At 46.7% G+C, this 6724-nt stretch overlaps 1 pseudogene; it reads right to left on the bottom strand.

Annotated features, from left to right (window-relative positions):
* Nucleotides 1-2894: 2894 nt before the first annotated feature.
* The window catches only part of LOC101568484, an 18057-nt pseudogene continuing 14227 nt past the window's right edge, over nt 2895-6724 (bottom strand).

The raw sequence follows: 6724 nt of genomic DNA, 5'->3' as shown, positions 1-6724 counted from the left end.
CTACCCGAGAGACATCTTAGCAGTAAATGGCATGTCATGACAAGCTGCGCATGTTCAGAATACCACAATGACAGGCACTCCCATCATGAAACAACTGTTACAAATTACCATCTGCAGTGGGGATTTCTTTTTTTAAGCCAGGTTCTCCCTATGTAGTTCAGGCTGGCTTTGAGGCTGCTCTTTTTTTTTGGTGGAACCGGGGTTTTGAACTCAGGTCCTTGTGCTTGCCAGGCAAGCACTTATTCTACCAAGCCATTTCCCTGGCCCCTTGAGGCTGCTCTTGAACTCACAACGATCCTCCCACCTCAGCTTCCCCAAAGCTGGGATTACAGGCATGCACCCCTCTCTGTGTGGGGATTTCTTATGGGGCTGAGTGAGTCAGGCAGGAAACGTACCTTTTGCTCTTTGGCAGAACGGGAGATTGAACTCAGATCCTTGTGTTTGCCAGTCAAGCGCTTATCCCACCCCCAAATTCTACATGTGCTCAATGTGTGTATAATGATCTACATTTATTCTTTTTTTTTCCCCTAAATTTATTTATTTATTTTTTTGCGGAACTGGGGATTGAACTCAGGTCCTTGCACTTGCCAGGGAAGCGCTTATTCCACTGAGCCATCTCCCCAGCCCCAACTTTTTTGTTTTTAATTGTTTTTTTTGTGGACAGAGTCTTGCTTTGTAGGGCAGGCTGGCCTTGAATCAGTATGTAGCCAAGGCTCGTCTCAAACTGGTGATTCTCCTGCCTCAGCCACCCAAGTACAGGGATGATAAATGCATGGAGCCACATCCATCTACATTTATTCATTTCTTCATGTAGCACCATCTATGTTTTTTTTTTTTTTTTTTGTGGTGGAACCGGGGATTGAACTCAGGCCCTTGCACTTGCCAGGGAAGTGCTTATTCCACTGAGCCATCTTCCCGGCCCCACCATCTACATTTAATCAAGCACAGTTGTGTTATCTTCTAGAACATCATTATAATTCTCCAGATCCTGAATTCTGGCCTGAATTTCTTGCCACTCCATTTCCTGTAGAACGCTTGGCCCCATCTCTCTTGTGCAGCAATAGAGCTCTCCTTGGGTGACTGCCTCTTGTCAGTTCAGCCTGCTTGTGGTGTATCAGTATGACAGATGACATATTGAATCATGGCAATGTAGGGATCCCTTGGTCTCTCACTGTGATCTGTTGTGCTTGGCGGAAAAAGGGTGGCAGGAATGAGGAAAAGATAGATAAGAAGACAAGAGCTGTGTCTTGGGACCAGGGAGATGGCTCAGTAGAATAAGCACTTGCCTGGCAAGCTCACGGGCCTGAGTTCAGTCCCCGGTTCCCCTGCGTCAGGTGGTGGCCCATCTTCCTGGTTGGTGAGACGAACACCCAAACAATAGTAAGGGGGTTTGTACTTTTACAAAATTGTAAGATACAAGGTTGCCTAGTGACTAATAGCCCACAATGTCCAGGGGCAGGATGTTTTTCTTAGGTAATGAGGCCTGATGCTGCCCGCCCACATATGATCAATTTCAGCTTCAGTGGCTGCCAGCTTGACATCAGGCACAGCCCTGTTAGTTCATTATCAAGCGTGCAAGTCACTCCTGTGGTGTGTCTGTATTTCGAGTTGTCATTTGGCAGTAAGTCTCAAGTTCATCTGTTTATATAGGTGTTTACCTGTCATCTAAAAGCACCCACTTAGGACCGGGGAGATAGCTCAGTAGAAGTGCAGGGTCCTGAGTTCAATCCCCCGTACCACAAACAAAACAAATAAAAGCACCCACTTAGCCAGCTGTGGTGGTGCATGCCTTCAGTCCTAGCACTTGGAAAGCTGAAGCAGGAGGATTGCTATGTGGTTGAGGTCAACCTGAGCTACAGAATGAGTTTAAGTCCAACCTGAACTACGTAGTGAAAACTTTTCTAAAAAAGAAAAAAGAGAGAAAGAAAAAGAAACCGTCAGGGCCAGGAAAATAGCTCGGAGCTCTAAATACCTCCCTGGTATGGACTGCCGTGCCAGCCCTGCACTGAGTCAGCCACTGAAAACAGGCGTGGTGGTGCACACCTGTAATCCCAGCGCGGGGGTGGCTGAGACGGGAGGATTGCTAGGAGTCTGAGCTGCATAGTGAGACCTTGTGCCAAATACATTTTTTTCAAAAAAAGTGTCCACTTATATATGTTCAGATACTTACTTAAATTTATATTATCATTTATTTTAAGTATTAATGCCAATAATATTTTTTCTTTATATTTGATTATATATTGTTATTTTATAATTCAGTACATCCACTGTGTATTGCACAGGCTGCACTAAGCGCATCCACCTGGCTGAGGATGGTAACGGGCCTCTGTGGAGGAAGGGCTATATTATGAGCATCCCAAGAAATCATACCGGGGCTTACTTTCCAGTTAGGTCTTATTTTCAGGGAAACATGGTGTAGGAGTCTCTGATGACGAATGCGCCAGAATCTTAGTCTCAAACTCCTACCTCTGAGGGTTTTTTTTTTTTTTTTATATTTATTTATTTTTATTTATTACATTTATTTATTGTGTGTGTGTGTGGCCAGCTCAGCCCACCAGGGGGCGGGTCTGGCTGGCATGTGGTGCTGGGGATCGAACCGCGGTCCCTGTGCTTTGCCAAGCTTGTTTCAAGTAGGTGCTTTAGACCACTGAGCCATCTCTCCAGCCCTGTTTTTTTAACATGGAGTGAGAAAAGCTTTTACTAGCTTAAGCCCTTTAGCTTGGGATTTTATTAGGAGAGACACAGACATACACTAGGATAGTGGCAGAGCAGCGAGGAAGTCAGCTCCTTGGCCGTTTCCTTCTGGGGGTTGATCTCGTGAAGTGGGGGGTGTCATACAAGGGAGCCGTAACTACAAGAGTACCCCAGGGGCCAGAAGGGGGTCACAGGCTGCATCAGTCTGGAGCAGGCCAGTGCAGGCTGAAGCAGAGGGGCTGGAGGGAGCGGCTGGAGAGAAGCCCCCGCAGCAGGCGGGTCGAGATGGCCAGAGTGGAAGACAGGATGAGGTAGTGGTTGATGGTGCTGGAGAAGGGAGAGAAACTCTAAAAGAAGACAGAGCACCAAAGCTGCAGAAGTCTGGCAGTTTCTTTTTTTAAATTTATTTATTTTTTTTATTTATTAGAGAGAGAGAGAGAGAGAGAGAGAGAGAGAGAGAGAGAGAGAGAGAGGTGTGAGGCCAGCTCAGCCCACCAGGGGGCGGGGCTGGCTGGCATGTGGTGCTGGGGGATTGAACCGTGGTCCCAGTGCTTCGCTGAACTTGTTCTAAGTAGGTGCTTTAGACCACTGAGCCATCTCTCCAGCCCTGGCAGTTTCGATGCCATGGCAGCCCCGTAGTTCTAGGAACTTCCTCGGGGCCTCAGAGGCACCAGGCTTTTGCAATACAGTGTTGCACAGAAGCCAGAGATTCAAAACAATGAGTGTAGGCAGGTGTGAGAGTACACATCTGTAAGCCCAGCATTTGAGGAGGCAGAGGCAGGAGGATCAATTTGAGCACAGCCTGGGCAATTTAGCAGCCTTGTAAGGCCCTGTTGTTAAAAATTTTTTTTTAAAGGGTTGGGAATGTTGCTAGAGCAAAAGCCCAATCTCCAGTAAAACACACACACACACACACACACACACACACACACACACACACGCACACACACACACACACACTATGTATCATAGAAAGTCTACTCCACTTAGTGTTGCATAAAACCAAGATCCTACAGCCTCCTCCTTCTCCAAGTGAATACAATGAATGGAAAGTAGATTTAGGTACTCATAGCCACACTTGAAAACAAGAAAAAGGGGCTGGGGAGATGGTTCAGTGGAGTAAGCGCTTCCCTGGCAAGAGCAAGGGCCTGAGTTCAATCCCTGGTTCTGCCAAAAAAAAAAAAAAAAAGAAAAAGAAGTCTTAAAAGCTATCAAAGAAGGAGGATTGAATCAATTGATTATTGAGTGATTATTAATCAGGCACTTTAATCTGCTGAGCTATTTGGCTGGCCCACCCCCCAGGCTGTGCTTTGTGTCTAGGTGTCCCCACAGAAGCCTCCTGTAGCAGCGAGGCAGGCTTCTAGTGCTTGTGATGATTCATGGTCCTTGCTGGCGCGGTGGGTGCGAGCGCTACAGCCCCCCTCGGGAGGGTTGCCTGCACAGGATACGAAGCAGGGAGAGAGGCTTGCTCCCTCCTGTTCCTCTTTTTTGCCCTTGTTGCTTTTTCTGTCTTCCACTCCCAAGAACCGTTTCCCTCTGCCACGTGCCACCCTGCCTTCAAGCCAGCCAAGTACCAACTGAAGCCACCACAAACTGAGATAAATGAACTTTTCCTTCCTTAACTCTGGGAGTCAGGTATTTTGTCTCAGCAGTGAGAGAAAAATAAAGAAGATGATTATTTACCAAGAAATAAAGATTTGGCTGGGTGTGCTGGTGTGTGCCTGTAATCCCAGGACTCTGGAGACTGAGGCAGGAGGATCTTTGGGAGTTGGAGACCAGCTTGGGCTACAAAGGGAACTCAAGGTGAGCTTGAGCTGTCAAATGAGACCCTGTCTTTTTTTTTTTCCTTCTTTTTTTATATTTTAGGGAAGCGTCGACAGGGTGTTCAGGGTCTCACTACTAGATCGGACTCAGGGATCTGCCTGTTTACAGCCTCTGAAGTGCTGGGTGCACCACCACACCCAGTCTCAATTGCCATCTCAGCATGCCCTGGGGGTAGGCCCTGGGAATCACACCCCTGACCCCAGGCACATTAATCTGCTGAGCTATTTGGCTGGCCCACCCCCCAGGCTTTCTCTTTAAAAAAAAAAATCTGTTCAATACCAAACTTTCTCTTAAGAAACAGAAGTCAAAACTGGGTGTGATTTTTTGCACTCCTGTAATCCCAGCATTTTGGAGGCTGAGGCAGGAGGACCATGAGTGTGAAGCCCGCCTGGGCTACAAGTGAGCTCAAGGACGCCCTGTGTGCAAGAATCCAGCCGGGTTACTTGGGGACAGGGCACTGATAAATCGCTAAATTGCCCAGGCTTGGATCTGACTTGGGAACCTCCTGCCTCAGCATCCCAGGGTGCTGGATTTACAGGTATGCACTACCATCCCTAGCCTCTGTTTATTTATTTTTTAATAAAAGGCAGAGGTCTAATATGGTTTATTTTATTACATTTTCTTTTTTGTGATACTGAAATTGAGTCCATAGCCTTACAAGTGCTAAAAAAAAAAAGTGCTCTGCTGTAGAGCTACATCTTTATTCCTTTTTATTTTGAGCCCTGCTTTCCTTAAGTTGCCCAGGCTAGCTTTGAACTTTCAATACTCCTGCCTCGGCCTCCTGAAAAGCTAGGAATGCAGTCACACTCCATGACATGTGGCCTAATATGGTTTAGAAAGACCAAAGTGGACAAGATGATATTATTAGGGGGTTAAAATGAATAAACCCACACTCATTTCCCCAGGGACTTGGGTGCTGACCCTTTATTGCCTGTGCTTATGAGGCTGAGTACCATATGGTTGTAAATAATTAAATACACCATTTTTAAATGAAAGGCTGGGGCTGGTGAGATGGCTCAGTGGTCTAAAGCACCTATTTAGAATCAAGCTTAGCAAAGCACAGGGACCACGGTTCAATCCCCCAGCACCACATGCCAGCCAGCCCTGCCCCCTGGTGGGCTGAGCTGGCCACACACACACACACACACACACACACACACACACACACACACACAGAAAGGCCCTATATAATATTGAGCACAGAATAGCTGGTGAGAGGTTCATGAGGCACTGGTATGCACCAATAACTGTCGTTTTCAGGGGTCGGGAAAACTGGGAGAGATGGCGAGGTGCATCAGGAATGACCAGATGTTCCTGCTGTCTAATGCACAGTTTTCTAGCTTCTCTGAGTTTTTAGGGTTTGGACCTCTCATTGTTGGAAGCTGTTTTATGACACTACAGGTTGTGAGTAATGGGTGGCAATGTAAACGCTTCTGCTCTCTGCTCCGAGAAGGGATCCTGTTGACTTTTCCCTCCTCCCATACCACACCCCTCCAGAAAGTTTTGCATCTGTGTGTAACTTCACTTCATGGGCCACATCTGCAGTATGTGTGTGGTCTTTGAATTCTCTTTTGAACTAGGTGAAATGTCTCACTGATTTCTTCATTAGTCAATGAGTTAAAATCTTTGATGTGTTCGCTTAAGCTGTGTATAAAAATTGTGGTTTATTTTTATTTTTAAAGCTGCTTTAGTAGGGGCTGGTGAGATAGCTCAGTGATCTAAAGCATCTTCTTAGGCAAGCTTAGGCAAACACTCAGGGACCGCTGTTCAATCCCCAGCACCACATGCTGCACCATCCTGCCTCCAGAGTGGACTGAGCAGGCCACAAAAAAAGAAGAAAAGTTGCTTTGGCACTTTTTTCTTTCTTTCTATTTTATATTTTAGAGAAAGGTCTGCAGGGTATTTAGGGTCTCAATACTAGATAGCACTCAGTGATTTGCCTGTTTACAGCCTCCCAAAAGCTGGGATTACAGGTCTGCACCACCATGTCCAGTCTCAATTGCTGTCTCAGTGTACCCCAGGGATGGGGCCAGCACAGCAGGCCTGGGGAGCCCCTGGCCTGCTGGGCTTGCTTGCATTGCAGGTGCTCTAATTCGCTGAGCTAATTGGTCAGTTCTTCTTCTTCTTCTTCTTCTTCTTCTTCTTCTTCTTCTTCTTCTTCTTCTTCTTCTTCTTCTTCTTCTTCTTCCTCCTCCTCCTCCTCCTC

The sequence above is a fragment of the Octodon degus genome, unplaced genomic scaffold (genome assembly GCF_000260255.1).
Source record: "Octodon degus isolate 3935 unplaced genomic scaffold, OctDeg1.0 scaffold00009, whole genome shotgun sequence".
NCBI lineage: Eukaryota > Metazoa > Chordata > Mammalia > Rodentia > Octodontidae > Octodon > Octodon degus.
The sequence above is the reverse complement of the archived record's forward strand: the minus strand, read 5'-3'. Positions and strand labels throughout refer to the sequence as shown.